Raw genomic sequence first — 16316 nt, forward strand, 5'->3', positions numbered from 1 at the left:
CCGCTGATGCGAGCGCGGCGTTCGTTCCAAACGGTAATGGGCGCGGTAGCACACTACTCTCCAGTCTACAAATTTAATTTGCTGGGTCAGCACTGAGGCAGTTAGCACAAAGCCGGAGCAATCGGAGTTTACTGCAAGAGGCCGTTGTACTGCAGGGGATGATGGCGATGATAATGACACGCTTCCCTCAACGTGCCGCTCGAGGCTTCACAGTCAACCTGAGAGTTTGTTCGTATTTTTTTGCTCTCTTCCCAGCGCGCGGCTCCCATCCAACCAGAAAGCCATAAAAGAAAAATATATATAAAAGAACGACGAACACACAACGTGCGCTTATCGTCGTTTCGCACGTCTGTGAGCGTAAGTCACGATCGGCACCGCAGTGGCATAAGCAGCAGCAGCAGTTATAACGCACCCAGAGGACACCCAAGCGGGATGAGAAAGAGGTGTCAGGGGGGGGGGGGGGGGGGGGGGGGGGGCACGTTACGCGAGCAGCTCCAGCGCCAGCCACACGGCAGCCGGGGGCTCCATTAGCGAGTCCCGCCTTCCAGCGGCCAGGTCGGCCACCGCCTCTTCTTCTGCCGCTTCTCTCGCGTTTATATACGCGAGAGCCGATCGGAGGGCGAGAGCGCGAACGCTAGCCGCGCCCTGTCCCCACGGGCGCCTCGCGGAGGGAAATCTCGCCCGCAGTGCGCCACCGCACACTCTAAGAAAAAAAGGTGTGATCTTAGTCTTTTTGGGGGGTAAAACACTTGTCGCTGAGCTGACACCTTTTTGGGGGTAAGGTTACGCTGTTTCTTGGAGACTAAGTATTTATGCTCTCGCACATAGAGTAATGTTACGCTCTAATAGCCTAAACTTGCACTGACATAAGAAGAGTAACTTTAAACCAGTTAGGTATAACATTACGCCTTTCTAAAAGGGGTAAATGTTAGCCTGAGGAAAGCATAAACATATCCTAGCATGCAAGGTGCAAGTTTGCACCTTTAGCAGGTAAATTTATGCTACGTATAGCAGTGCAAAGTTACTTTGTCAAAGACTAAACTTATACCGTCATAAACAGAGCAAAGTTTGCACCCCTGTGGTGCAAGCTTATACCATTACATGATGGATAAAGTTACCCTTCTAGTGGTACAAAGTAATGCCCTACTGCAAGGGGTATCTATGCACTACTCGGTGGTGTATTTATACTGTCCACACGAGAGCATTATTACCCTTCTGTAGCGTAAACCTGCCCACTGAATGCAGAACTAAAGTTGACCCATATGGTAGAAGCCCGAGTCTTTCTGGAAGTGCAGGCAGTGTCAAAATGTTGCGACGAATCTTTCATATGAGATGGTCTGTGTCATTGTGTGTTCAGGTGCAGGTACTACTGCAGAATGTACACAAAGAATTCATAAACGAATGGGAGAAAGAAACATACCGCCATATTTATTTTGCCACATGCTACACCATATTACAGCAATGACCCTGGCAGTCTTCTTCATACAGGTGGAGGCAGTATGTACCATGTATTTGACCTGCACAGAGAAGAAAACATATAATGAATTTTGCAACCACAAAGCTCAGACGACGTGACCATGGGCTTAGTTAATTCAGGTCTAAAAGTGTAAACCACACAAAAGGCAGGGATAAATGGAAATGCATGAAAACAATGCCACAAGTGCAGGCTTCTGTTTATTATTGAGAACCAAAATCAGAAAAGATATGCAGGAAAAACAAAACATGTCCTAAATGGCAGCTACTTAATCACTCACATATGCTGACATTATCACAAGCACACTGGCTTCTCAGGAAAAATCCAGACTATTGTGCCCAGCTGCACGGTCAGGCTGTAGGCATCCTGGATGCCAGACTAAGAAGAGGGTCATATCGAGAAACAGAAAAACATGTGCATGAAATGGAAGCTACTAAAAGGTGATACTAAAATGAAATGCCGTTTAACAAACCCTTCCCTCCATTCTCGTGTTTTTATTTCTCCGTATCTAGAGTGGTTAAGGTTTCATGCAGCCCTTGCTAACAATATGTCTCTGGTCTCTGATGCCATTATATGTTTTGTTGCCCATACAGTGAATTTTCTTCCTAAAAGGGAAGTGTAGGTGATTATCTGAGCATCAATGAGTGATACTTCCAACTGTAATTTTCCCTGCATATATTACCTGTGAATTCATTTCCAATTAGCAAACAGCAGGAAGCTTGTCCCTGTGATGGCATTTTTGGGTGCATTCCATTGTCACAGCCTTTCGATACAGTTTAAATACCTGGTGAAAGGCCTATGCACAAAGGCTATGCACTATAAATCTTAGTGTACCACTCCTGGAAAACAAAGAAAAGCTTTCGGCTAAATGTGAAATAATAGCAAGGGCAACTTACACATCTAAAGAATTGTCTCCATGCATGAGGTAACGTCATACCCAAAAAATTATTTGGACCACATTATAATACAGATACTTTTTATTCACGTTCATAGCCTGTTTCATACTACACCTCTACGTTATGCCTGTGCAAAAAGCTTTGGTTATGGACTGGCCTTCACTGACAGACTACATTAACTACACAAGCAGCATAGAACAGTCTCCTTCTAAAGCACTATTTTTGCTTGAGGAAATTACAAATTTCGTCTTTTTATTTAGACAGTGCTGCTTCATCCAATGCTTGCAGCATATGCAGCAGCAGTAATTCTCATGAACTACATTTTGCTGGCACAATAGAATGTTACCTTTACACATCTTTCCAGATGCTTAGCATAATGAAATTGTAAACACTGACTGACAGCATTCAAGAATGGCTATTAAAACAGTTGCCTTCCATATCTGCTGTCACATGCAGGGAACGTGAGCTTAATTAAATTTTAAGTTCACTCCGATGTGAAATAAAACTAATATGGATTCATGTGAGTTGTTGGAAATTATTCACATCCGTGAACAGCACCTTCCTACTCAAAAAGAAAGTGTGAACAGTGCAAAGAAGATTAACAGCCTCACGTAGCTGCATATCACATTAAGGCCCAAACTCTGAAAGCTTCCTTTCCTTCGAGGTCTTCCTAACCTTACGTGAGGCCGCCTTTCCGCGTATGTTCGATGGAGGAAGCCAGCTTACTCTGAAAGCTCCCCTCGCCGCTCCTCAAGTAAGGAACGCATGCCGCGTGTCTGGGTTTGAGGGTTCCTTCACATCGGCCAATAGGACGCCGAGCAGGAAGTTGCATTCCCGCGGCGACAACAAACATGGCGGCGCCCTTCGAAGCTGGGCCCCTCGATTCGGACTGAATTCGTCGTCGTTACTGCGTTTTTTAGTGCGTTCTCTGGCCATAAATGGGCCATCGGTCTTTCGCTTCCTCTCACCTCGCCTCTAAGGAAAGTATGAGTGATAAATTTGCCTTATTTTTTTATTTAGATTGGCGATTCAGCCGCTTTTAGGCTTAAGACCATCGGTTTGTTGACAGAAATGGTTTCCGTCCTACCAACCAGATGGCGCCACTAGGCTGAGCTAGGCCGAAACTCGTCCAGCAGATGCAAAGGGAATAGCCACTTTCCCTCAGAAACGTTAACGTCCCGCAAAATACCTGCGTCTCGCGTGCGTAAGCATGCATACGTTTATGGTACATAGACAGCGTCAATTCATGCTATTTGCTAGCCATATCTCTCACGCCACGAGCGGCGACGTGGTGGCCGGGAGGAGCGAACGAGGCAACATTTCGGCGGCGGCGGATTTCGCTCGCTCTCGCCGCCGAATGCCCAAGTGTGACAGAGCCGCACCGGCGCGGAATCCGAACGCAAACTCTTCCTCTGAGTGCACTTCCACTGGATTCACCGCGTCGCGAAGCGACCTAGCTGTTCGAGGATACAGGTACACTTCATCGAATGCGTATTCACAAGCAGGGGTAAAAAATTTCGTGTCGCCCGCGTAGCGGTCAGTCCTCGCTGCCATTTTCTGCCGCCTGCTCAACTGCGCTCACGCCGGGCTCGCGTCCTTGCGCCGCGTCTTGCCGCCCGCGTGAGTGTGCGGAGTCACTTGTGGCAGCAGTGAGGTGAAGCCCTCCTCCAGGGCCAGGAGCGACGTAAGGACGCATGAAGGCAGCTGGCAGCTGCCTTAACTGTGAGGAGGCACCAAGGACGACCTTACTTAGGGCTCCTCAGTAAGGAAGCTTTCAGATTGACATGAGGGCACCTCACTGCAATGAAGGCTTCCTTACTGAGGTAAGGAAGCTTTCAGAGTTTGGGGGTAAGCTTCACATGCATAAACGGTGCTAGTCATATTAGCTTGGTAGCATGCCACCCTGCCAAGCATTACCATAATTGTGTCATTTTTTTCTGACGTCAGCAACATGGATTGTAGGCAGTGCCTCTCAAACTAATTCAATATGAAATCTTTGCTGAAGTCTAGCCTACTTTTGCAGAAAAAAAAACTGCATTTATACTTCATGCCATAAAAAGTGGTCACAATTAATCAAACCATTATTCAGAAATTCTTTCAGAACTAAGTCCTCGAAAACATTGAAAAGCTCTAAAATCTCTGTAATAGAATGGCTGCAGCTGTGCAACATAGCATACTATGTTCACGGATGGACATCAAGTGATGATGAACTTGCAACAATGTCCCAATTACATAAAAACATACATACCACACACATCTAGTCCCGGCCACTTGTACGGTTTTGAAGAATCCAGGCTGAACTTCGGTGCTAGGAGTGACAATGGTTGTGCACCTTTGCATCCCTCCTTCTCCCAGGTGCACTGCAATAGAGGCGTCATTTATAGCGTTAGTGTAATGGTTAGTGATAACTTATATGTTCATTAAACCACGTAATGGCAGCACACATGCTCAAAAAACTACAGGAATATTTTGAAAATAACAAACAACTTTTTATTCCAAATTTTATCCATTACAGCACTTGCCACATATTTATAAGAGGCATAATTGACGCAATGCACTGGCACAGTAAGCCTACACAAACTTCCACAGCACAATGGCCTATTACCAGTGAATTGCCACTAAGTGCCTAACATAATTAACATATTTTCTAACAGCCACTGCAGAAAAAAGAAAGAACTATACTGCTACTGCTTACGAGATTGACAGTATTCATTACAGAACTTTTTTTTCATTGACAGATTACAGCAGTGCAACCAAAATCCTTATTGTTCTAAACAGAAAAGCTTAGATACTAGCGTATTCTTCTATTCAACCTCTTAGAGCGACATCAAACCTAAAGTCTCCCTCTTTCACAAGAGAATACAAGAGCACAAAAAGAGGTGACATAGACTGTACGCTTTTGTGAGCTAATGTTTGGCCACCAACTAGCCCCGACCTTTTCACTAGTAAAAAGAACTAAACAAGTTCACTTTTCTCTATTAGTTCTCAGCCTGAGTGAAGAGCCAGTTACATATCAACTTAACACCATTAGCAAGCGCATCTTGCCATTCGAATGCAGTAAAACTGCTGGCATGATAAGTCACATTCTGGGTTAGCAAAAATATTGCAAGGTGTAAGCGAGAACGGCCGCATGCCAGGAAGCGCAGAGCACAAATGAGCTGCTAATTTCGAGCCTATGCATAAATAAATTTCACGTTTACTGTTTTATCGTTTGCTTGCTACTCCGTGATAAAGAAAAAAAAATTGACGCCGTCCATTCGCAAAAAAAAAAAAAAGTGGCCTGGCAGAAGGAGTTGCCTTGCAGCGCTAAAATTATAAAGGGATTATGGTCCAATAAGAATCACATATACAGTGCTGCAGTAGATGTGAGCACTGCGCGCAGTACGTGACACAGAAGCGCGCACACTAATTTACTCGCCCCTTTCTGAACGGAGACTGCGGCTTGGACTTACCTCACTGAATGGTCGTGAGCAGGGACAAATACTTGGCGTTGAAGAGACGACCGGCAATGTTCCTTCGCACGGCAGACGAAGGATCAGGGCCTGCAGCGAAAGAAAGCATGAGAAAGACGCCGGCAGATTGCGCCGCTGCGATCGTGTGTTGTACACGATAGGCTCCCTCCGGCCGCACGCGACCGGCTCAAAACAAGAAAATAGCAACAAGCAGCGGCTCGCGCACACAATCCATGATAAAAAATCTGTACTGAACGCACCATAACTTGATGGCAGGAAACAACCCGTATGACCAAACGAAAATGTCACTTACTTGTACGGTTGAAATTGGGCGCAAAGAATCCGTACGATGAGGGCGCCGCGACGATCTGGCGTGCGCTGTTTCTTTCAGACGTTGACTCTTTCGCGAAGATGTCGCCCACTGCAGCGTCACACATCGATGAAGCTTGCACGATGAAGTAATCGCTGAACAGAACCTAAACACACACAGGCCCGTACTACAAGATGAAAAGAGGAATGCGCGTCGCGACTTGCACGACGGCACCCAGGCGCGGTAAACAGCGGCTTCGTCTTCGACTCTACGCGAGCGGCCAATCCAAATAGACAGGCATGTGACCTGAAGAGAGAGAAGGGAGAAACCACGAGAAACTACAACCCATCGCCAGCCATCGCTTCCAAAGCTTGCTTAGAGGAATTACAGAGGAGGTTTTCCTTCCTCCATGCTTCGTGCCTTTCTTTCGTTCCGCCGGACCCCGCGCTTCCCCTCTTTTCCTTTTCTCCGCTGACTAAAAGAACGTCTGCGTTCCCAGTAGTGTCCCAAGGTCAAGCCGCCCGCGTGCGGGGCGACAACCTTTTATTTTTGCATGCGCCTCTCTGCCCTTGTGGCACGTATTTTTCCGCGCTTTCGGCGTGCGCAGAGCTCTTCCGTTATCGGAGACAACGAGCGCGGCGAGACTCGTCTTGTCAGTCCTTGCAGTATCCCTTTGAAGCTTTTAATGCAGCCAGCTATTACGCAGTATGAATTACGCAGATGCTGCCGTAAATGTGTGGCGTATGCAACAGAATAGTTTTCAGAGCAGCTGCAGCTTAAAGTTACGAGCATCATTCGGAAGTTCTCGTCAGCTCTCATTTACTACCGCGTACAGAAGGCACTGCGAAATATATATCAATAAACTGCCCTTCCTGTACTTCTAAATCAGTCATAGAACCGGCTAAAAAAGCGATGTAAATGCTGCAGCATTATTGATTCAATGTCAGACACAGTAACAGTTTTAAATACTGATATTGCCGCGTGATATTGCTGCGAGAAATTTCAACTTTCTTTTGTGCTTATGGGGCCGCACGTGTGAGGAGAATCCGAAGAAAGAAAAACCGCTCTGTTCAAAAATAGTTTAACTCAATCGAAATAGATACAGCTGTAGAAATATTGATTTAATAAAGCCGCATCGAGTGATCAGAAGCGTCAGGCAAACAAAGGGGATTCACGACATTTGAACATTTGAGGAAGATGGCGCAGAAGAGGGCTTCAAACGACAGTCGACAACTGCTGATGCAGCAGTTCTCACCTCTCATCGTTCCAGTGTTCGCGAAGTTCTCAAAATATTTTCAAAATGGGTCAACAGAGCAGAAATGGAGCACTGCCAGCGCTATGCCAGCAAGCATCCGTTAAGACGCTTCAACCGACTGGTTATTCGGGCGATTCCGTCTATTATACGCGCTTTCATTTTATTCAATATAGGCAGTTGCCACCGCTGAATTTATGCTTTTGTTAAAGATTGGTTCGTCAGTGCGATACAATGTGTCCTTTAGCTCAGTTTTATTTGTGCATACAAGACAAAAGTCTCAGTCATCCGAAGCAACTTACGATGATGAAGGAAAACCTGCCGGTTTATACGCCGTAGTTTCATTTATTTTCGAGCTTGGGTCTTCGAGCAGCGTCTATCTAGTGCAATGTACTGTTTAGTGCTTATCATTAGCCTCTAAAAGAAAGAGTTATTTCCTGACGCATGAACCACTCCATAAGAATTCACAATGCACTGCCTCAATATAAGCGCCTTGATTACTGTTTCCTCTGGCACCCGGTTTGTTGCGGAATTCGATGCTTCCATAGCGCTACAGTTCGAAAAAAAAAAAATTGGAGGCAGTCAACTTCATTTCTGAATATCAGTACTATACTTGACTGCATTAAAGCTGCGCGGAACAACCTAAAAGCTAAAAGTTACGTACACGTACACTGAGTTTAAGCTAATTTCTGCTCTTGTAGGCGTGCAGCACAATTTCATACGCATGAGAAGTTCGAATAGACTTAAATCGCGTTGGTCACCTCGCTCCCTGTTTATCAATTTAAAATAAGCTGAAATTGAATTGCTTCTATGTGAAACACTTGTACGCGCCAAAACATGATCAGGAAATGCAGCTATCTCGAAAACTGATTACTATGGGCTTCGCTATCTTGTGCCGAGAGAAAGGATCCGTACACTTGTTGGAAAGGAAACGCAGAAATGTCTTTTACACTGCGTTGAGGAGTTTCCGAGCAGATGTACAAATGCTGGTGATCTCATAGTAGACCAGCAAAAGTGCGACTCTGAGGCCTGGCTCGTGTCTTGGTAAAAGTGCTCTAAACAAAAATGTACCTATATATATGGAATGGTCAGGCCACGTTCACAACTCAGTTCAGATGCAGAATTATTCCTTCCCTAGTTTCTTGCATTTTTGTTTTTCAGCGTTGTCAGTATTAGTGGTGAAGATCACGCGTTTATCAGCGAGTAGGGCTCTTTTTTGTTGTTGAAATGGAGCAGAAATATGAGAGTGCAATTTATTCGGGATTTGCGTTACATTGCATCTTCAGCTAACATAAAATTACAGCGTCAACAATCTCGCTCGTTCGTCTGATTTCGATTTATTAACTTGTATGCATGTTAACCTGAACCCTTTCTGTTATTCGTCTGTTATTTGCTCAGGAACATGTGCCACAACGAGGGGTTATTCGAAAAGCAGTGCACGTTATTCGAAATTGTACGGAGGGAATTAACCGCCCTGGTACTTATCGTACGCTATTACAAAATGAAGAACAGCGCGGACTAATAGAGCTTACGCTGGCTGTGAAGCAAAACTGTTCCTTTTAAAGCTTTTATTACCTCTTTAATAAAAGCTCGACCACAAGCCGAAATTATAAGCGCAATAATTTTCATGCCTCTGGTGTGTTGAAGCGCTAAACGGTTGATTTCGTTCAGAGCTGCGATTGGTCAGAGGAGTAACACAGCACCGATCATGCCGTCTGTCTTTACTGACTTACTTCTTTTTTAAAATGATATCCAATCATGAGTATGAAAGCACATGCACCGAATATTAGTGATTGTTTTGGTCGTTAGCAACCAAGAGCATGTTTGCATGCGTGATGGTTGTCGTGGCCGATCGCGGCCAATGCACCTTTTTTCAGTAACGTTCTGTGCATCCGCCAAGCCGCTTCGTCTGCCATTATTGCCGACCATGTCAGGCGGAGATGGGCAGAAGATCGCTGTACGTGTTCTTCGAAGAAATAGCTTCTGGTCCCTTGAAGAAGCGAGTCAGTGTCGCCAGCGCGGGTGAAAGGATCAATGCAGTGGGGGAGCGTGAGCCAGCGTAGCTTTTAACTATTCTCCTCAAAATAACCCCGCCACCCCGCTTTCGGGAGAGGGCCATCTTCGAGAGGGAGGGGAGGCGGTGAGGGCTGCATACTTTGCTGTACAGCGTCTTCGCGCAGAGGGAACACAGCTGGTTTGAAGAGTAAAAAAGGGGGTAAGTTTTCTGAAAGAGACTAACGGCCTCCACCACCTCCACACGGGTGTAACGATGCACTCTGCAAAGTGCTTCTTTAGTCCATGCGCCTTCAGATAGCATAAGTCGTGAAGATGCACCCTTCTTACACCCTTTTTTCTTAGAGTGCAGTTCCGGCGCTGTCCCGGCTTCGTCGGCCTCGACTGATGACCGCCCGTCGCCGCCGAATGGTAGGGAGGGGGAGTGAGGGGTAGGCAGGAACGGTCATTGTCTGTCGGTCTTTCGCGCCGCGGATGTATTACGCGCCGCATATTCGACGCGCCGCGCTAATTGTTTGCACGCAGCAACCACCGCGGCCCTCGCATCGGCCTCGTCGCACGGTGTTCGTGTAACGGGCCGTCACGCTCGTCCGACGAAAAAAAAAAACGATAGCGGCAATTAGGGGTGGCTGGCACAGCAATCTCCTTTGAGTAAGACCAGGACAACGGAGAAAATGGTTGGAAGTAGCGCCAGTGTGTGCATGCCCTTCTCCGGTCCTCGTCTTCTGTGCGCTACGTGAAAGAATAAAAAAAAAAAAAACAGACAAGGCCGGACGCGACGTGTTGCAGGAAAACCCTCAGCACACGTCCGGATGCTGACGCGCTACGTCCAAGAAAGAGCAAAGAAGAAAATAATAAGCGAGCTTTGTTTAACACAGTGTTGGAGGAACGCTAACGGGTTTTCTTTCGGGACACTGTATGTGGTTCGTTATGCATCAACAGCGCTCCACGTCTCTTGAATGTTGGAGCAACCCTGGTTCCCGCCTCTCCGAAAGTTTGGACTCCCACGGACTCTATGCAAGCCCAGGCTTAGTTAGAAGCAAGCCCTTTGGTTTGCTTATTTTTCACAAAGGCTGTACCATACTTTCGCAAAAACGCAGTACTGCCAATGCTTTATCAAACTGTTCAACAGGGGCTATATGCACTAATAAGACAAAGAACTCAGAAAGAGACGCGTCCGACCTTTCAATTCCGGCTTCGTTGTACACCACGGTAAGCGAAAGACCTGCACACCGACAGCCAAACGAATAATAAACTGGAAAATAAAGCGTGGATTTACTTCAGCCCTGCGACGCAACAAACAAGTGCATACTCGCAGACCGACTTCATTCCGCGCCGGTCGGGTAGCTTCCGAAGTTACGTACCCCTGAAATCCGCGATCTCAGTCTACTGCACAATGCCAGTGAAGTCTTTGTGCCGACAAACGAGAGACACAAGACAGTGAGGAAGTAACTTTCTGCTGACATCTCACAGCCTCTCGGCCAATACATACACGCAGCCGAGAAAGCGCACGCAACAAACTGTACTGCTCTCTATAGCCTGAATTTCCCCAGCGACGGTTGGTCGCGGAAAGAGCCGGAAACCTTCCACAATGAGTAACCCAGTTAGTTGAGTGGTGCCCTCGGGGTAACCTCTCCGTTCGACGGTCATCCGTCTGGCGACGCAAGAGTTAACCACACGGAGACACACCACACGTTATAAAGAAAAGCGAAACCACTTCCTCATTCCTCTCCGAACATCCTCTACCAGCCTAAGGAAGCGTAAGAACAAAAAGTAGTGCCCTGGAGGTGCCGGATCGCGGATCTCCAAAACAGCCCCACTCGAAGAGCCCTAGCTTGCTTTCGATGCGGCTTCGTGGCACTAAACGAACCCCACCCCACTGAGGCTCGCGTACGTAACAGCAGCCAGGCAGAGCCAGGAAGCGATCCCGCGAGCATTCAGGGATCTGTGCCCTAGGGGAGGGTCGACCCTCCGCACAGTCCAGCTGGTACAGCCACTCCCTCTATAAGATCGCTCTCTGCTCCGAATTATACAATGAACCGGTTTCTAGTCGGCGCACTTGTTTCGGTATTCGAGACAGCAGCAGCGTATAAACGAACCGCCTTCACTTGACAGGGAGCGGGGAACTGCATGCACTGCATTGCCCCAAGCCACCCCCGCCGCACTGCGACTTCGCTCTACGTCGGAGCGCGGCGCGATGTTCAAACCAAATCGAGCTCGCCCGCTCGGAACGACGCGGAGGTCGCGACAGTCATTTCACTGAGATGCATTAAGCAATGAAGGGTTTCTCCCTTGACCAACTTCGACAGCAGTTAGCCGGACTACACCATGGTATAATAGCAGCCATAGAAAGCCTTCCCCGCGGATATGTCGAATCAAAACGGATAACCATGTACGAAGGTGAAGTCCCAACGATTCAATCCAATGCGAGGACTTTCGTAAGTTCCACTGTAACCTTCGTTCAAAGCATGCGCCCAGGTGCCTGCCCAGAGTTCCTGCGCCTCTCACATCCCCACAAACAACCTCCTCCTGCTTGTTGTATTCGTTAGTAGCGAATCCGAGCCAGCCGCGGTGCCCTCTAACCGCATAATGTCGACGTGCTTGTACAAATCCTAATCTTAAAATTACAGGCAGCTTACTAAACAACGCGTGCTTATCGGAAGCTACACTGCGCCCACTGTGTGCCGTCTTTTTTTTTTTTTTTTTCGACAACGCCCCGCCTGTTGAGGACCATAATTGCCCTCTAGCTCCTTCCTATTCCTGAATCCGTTTCCCTCAGGGCCTCTTAAATTGCGCGGCAAAGTATAAGCACGTTGCGACACAACCAAAAGAGCAAACATGAAAGCTTTCGCAAGAATTTTTTGCAAGTTTTCGCCCGCTACCGAGTTCACAGTGGGCGCACTGCTGAGCAAGAAGCCAATCCCATTTCGCGATTCTATTAAGCCGGACAAATTACTGAGCCTGGGGGGAAACAACATAGGTCACGCCTGCTACAGCAAATAATGCGTAACAAGCGCTTACGTAAGCGTGTTACAGTCGCAAGCACGCACCGAACGCAAGCGAAAGCAAGCACAGTAATTATCCGTATTATAATGCCGCTGAGCTGCGCTCGATTACTATTGGAACATATTTCCTTTCCTCGTTTCTCTCAGGCGCCATTATATATATATATATAAGAAATTTTCATTTCAGTGCACCGATAAATCATCTCGCAACTGAAAACTTGAGAGAAAGAGAGCGAGCTCCAAGGGAACGTGTACAGATGAAATGTAATTAGACCAAACACATCCCGAGCGTCTCCAAGTATAACGCCGCATTCTAGCGAGCCCCGGGAGTTAGAGAACGCATTGTTCCGCGTTTATTTACCTTCGCCCCGAGACGAGAAGGAAGCAAGGGCGCGCGAAGGAGAGGGTCGCCGCGGGAGCAACAGCCGCAAAAACCGTCGAGCAGCTGCGATGACGGCGCCGCCGTGCGGCAAGAGGAAGAAGAAGAAGCGGGCCGCGTGTTGACACAGAGGGATTTCATAACGCTTCAATCGCCGGCGGCATCGGCTGCTTCCAGGTGTGTAGGTTGCGCCGCTGCTCCGCCGTACAAGAAACCGGCGCGGGAAAAACAAACAACAAATGCGCGGCGCGATATCGAAGCGGGGGAAAAGGGAGCGAAGCGCGCGCCGCGGACCAACTTCAATTGTCGGGGAGTCACGCCTCGGCTCGAGAGTAAACAAACAAACAAAGGAGGAGACGACGACGAGCGAAGGCGCTTCCTGCAAAGATGACGCCCCGCGCGGTATATAAGTACACTCTTCCCGAAGCCCTCGCGGTATATAAGTCGGGCTATCTGCGCCTTCCGCCCTGTTCAAACAGAAGCGAGACGCACGGACGGAAACAACTCCGAAATTTTTGAAAGGAAAAAGAATCGTCAGCGATGGCACGCGCGCGACGAGAAACAATTCCAAAGTTTCGCCCAGAGCCGTTCACTTTTGAGCCCCCGGCACTGAAGAGCCAAGCGGCGCTCGAGAACGGAAGCTCCAAGTAGCGAAAAAAAAGATAAGACAAAGAGAGAGAAGAGACAAAGACGCAGCTCTGGCGTCGATAACTGCGCCATCCGTCGCCGATGAGCCTAAGGGCTCGCTTTAGCGGGCGCACTTCTGGTGGCTCCGTACAGCCAGCGTCAGGGATAGCAGTGCCAACGGGAGAGGTTTTTCGGGACAAGTAAACTGGGAACTAACTTTTTAGTAGCATGACAAGTTTTCTTTTTTGTTTTCTTAATCTGCTGATTTCCTTCCTGGCATATCCGCACAAGACCGTCAGATAACGAGGTCGATAAATAGCGCTGCGCAGCAAGAGTAAAAATAAAGGAAAAAAAAAATTCGCAGGCATCCGAATAGCGCAGGATAAGATTAGGGCGCAACGCATGCTGCATGAGATGAAACAGTATTTATTGCTCGCTTCAACTTTCAACATTTTTGTTTTCTTTTTGTCAGAACGCTGGGCGGGGAACCAATTTCTCTAAAACCTGGGGCCTCTGGCACCGCAGTCAGAACATCGATCTCCGTAACTCTGGTTTGGTTTGGTTTATGGGGCTTAACGTCCCAAAGCAACTCAAGCTATGAGGGACGCCGTAGTGAAGGGCTCCGGAAATTTCGACCACCTGGGACACGGGCCTCTAGAATTTCGCCTCCACCGAACTCTGGGTGGCTGCAAACCGACGGAGGCCGAATGTATTCGCAAAGCTGACATTCTGTTGGGCAAGCGGCCGGAGCTGTAGTATTATACTCAGATAGCCTCAGGTTCCCCCGTGTGACACTGGCCGCAGTCCGCGTAAGCTGTCCTCTAATCGAACTGCTGCTTATCCCGGTGCCTAACCATATTGCAATCATCGATATCACCGTATTATTTATTCAGAAAACAACGTCCTGGATGGAAGGACAAAAGGCATTTCGTGTCCTCCTATCTCAGGAGATAGCGTTAGGGACGAGAACAATGTCAACGACTGCTACCACCCCCATTTTTCACTTCCACTGCGCGAGAGAGATACAAAAAAAAAAAAACAATCAGGTCGACATCGCACTAATCCAGCAGCTCTATCTGCCATCACGCGAGCCGCTCCACCCTTGCAACGTGACGTTCCCCGATATCCAACTGTTATTCCTGGCCGCGTCCGGTCAAACACGGGAACCTGCGTCAAAAGGAGACTCATTCGCTACGTACACGCAAGCGCGATTCGCAATCAGAATGTTAACAGTTTTGGGAAAACTGCCGACATCTATAGTTCCAGCTTTGTCCGGCAGGCGGCACCGCAGCCATCTTTCCTGCGCACTGTTTCTCCAACCTTGCTTGGCAAGAAAAAGTCACGCGAAGGCCGGCACTGACGAATAAGATGAAGATGTGCATAAATTAAAGAGAACTGGCAACGAAGAAGAGAGGGGAACAATGCCAGCACAAAAACGGGCACCGTGACAGAAATCTAGTCTCCTAAAGGCCGAAAATCAGGCCAGAAATGAATGAAATAAACGCGTCAACGATACCACAGGGGCTAGAAATAGGACCAACAATTAACTGCAAGCTTATAGCCGATCAACAGGCAGATGTTTGTACAAACGGTGAACACATCCCTCAGTGAATGGCCTCAACAAAGCGAATAGAGCATTTACTTCGAATTAAACAAACCACCACGGTAATAAACATACAGGAAGAGCAAGCATCGCTGGTCACGAAAGGAAATCAAGGGATATCAGAAAAAGAAAAAAAGAGACGCACAGACTGAATGCCGAAAGGCACAGGCGGTCAATAGCACCGCCTTCTGCGAGCCAGCCGTATTTCGTGGCGGCCGAGGAAAGTGGTGACGGAAAAAGGCGAAAAAAAAAACCAATAACAATCCACAACAGGCGTGTCCTCCTCTGTGCGGCTAGGACCCAGCGAGCGTGGCACGTGCGTCACGCAAGCCACCTCCCTCTGACAAAAAAAAAAAAAAAAATAAAAAAAAAGAAATAAGATGCACGTACGAGTAGAAGACTGGAAAACAAATTGCCCCGGCTCCTACCATCTCTCCGACACTGGTACCACATGCACACAAACGCTGAAAACGCCAATCCAGCAGCAGCGACCAACAGCCATGCGGTGTGCTGGGTATAGTCACAGCAAAAGACAAAAACGCGTCGATACAGCGCTCGGCCGTTATTTATACTGCCCTGACAGGTGTGCGCGCGTGCGAGAGAGAGGGAAAGGTAGGGCGGGGGAGGGGGCGGGGGAGAGGGTTCATGAGGTCTGCCCAGGCACAGTCTTAAGCCACTCCCACCCCACCCTTTTATAGTCCTTTCTATCTCTTTCGATAACCTCCTGTTCAGCACAACCACCACGACGTCCGTAACGACGATCGAGGAGCCCATGCTGAGAAGGGAGAATCAGGCACCAAAAAGCGACAGACGAGAACAATGAGGTTAGCGCCAGGGCAGAATGAACAGCGGACGGAGGGAGGGAGGGAGACAGTCGCATGCAGTTGGCAGATTCTGCGGCAGTGAACCTCGAAATTAGATGCCGATATCGGTTTCGCGCTCGATACCGGCTTCTCTCCTTCGCGACGCACGCGTATTGTACTGCGCGGCAATGGTGGCGGAAGCGGGGAAGCCCTCCGGTGGGAGGAGTATTGGCGAAGAAAGTGTCTCGCTCGCTGTCATTCCACTGTTCTCAGTCCTCGTACGTCTCTCCCTCGTCCACCGCTATTGGCTCTCTCTCTCCCCACGTGTCCTTTTGTACCAAGGCAACTCCTTTCTCTTCCAGAGCTTCGCCTACGACGAACCACGACCGGAGTGAGCGAGTAACGGAACATTCCCTTCGTTTCCTTTTCTTTTTATTTTCTTTCTATCCTACGGTCGTCTTCTTTATCTGTCTCTCGTTCCGCTCGATGAAGGGCTGCCATT

At 48.1% G+C, this 16316-nt stretch overlaps 1 protein-coding gene and 1 long non-coding RNA gene across 11 annotated transcripts in view; both read right to left on the reverse strand.

Annotated features, from left to right (window-relative positions):
- Dys (Dystrophin) overlaps positions 1–16316 on the reverse strand; it is a 447573-nt gene that overhangs the window by 77992 nt on the left and 353265 nt on the right. The gene's annotated exons all lie outside the window — the stretch shown is intronic.
- LOC149358645 (uncharacterized) lies at positions 1427–6580 on the reverse strand. Of its 2 annotated transcripts, XR_016288707.1 has the most exons (4): positions 6136–6580; positions 5823–5912; positions 4619–4730; positions 1427–1517 (listed from the first exon to the last, which is right to left on the reverse strand). It is a non-coding gene; the product is annotated as an uncharacterized LOC149358645 (long non-coding RNA). The 2 variants fall into 2 exon arrangements; XR_016288708.1 differs by lacking the exon at positions 1427–1517 and having other exon boundaries at positions 4240–4730.

Source organism: Amblyomma mixtum, chromosome 2 (assembly GCF_055824585.1).
Source record: "Amblyomma mixtum isolate Tamu chromosome 2, ASM5582458v1, whole genome shotgun sequence".
Classification (NCBI taxonomy): domain Eukaryota; kingdom Metazoa; phylum Arthropoda; class Arachnida; order Ixodida; family Ixodidae; genus Amblyomma; species Amblyomma mixtum.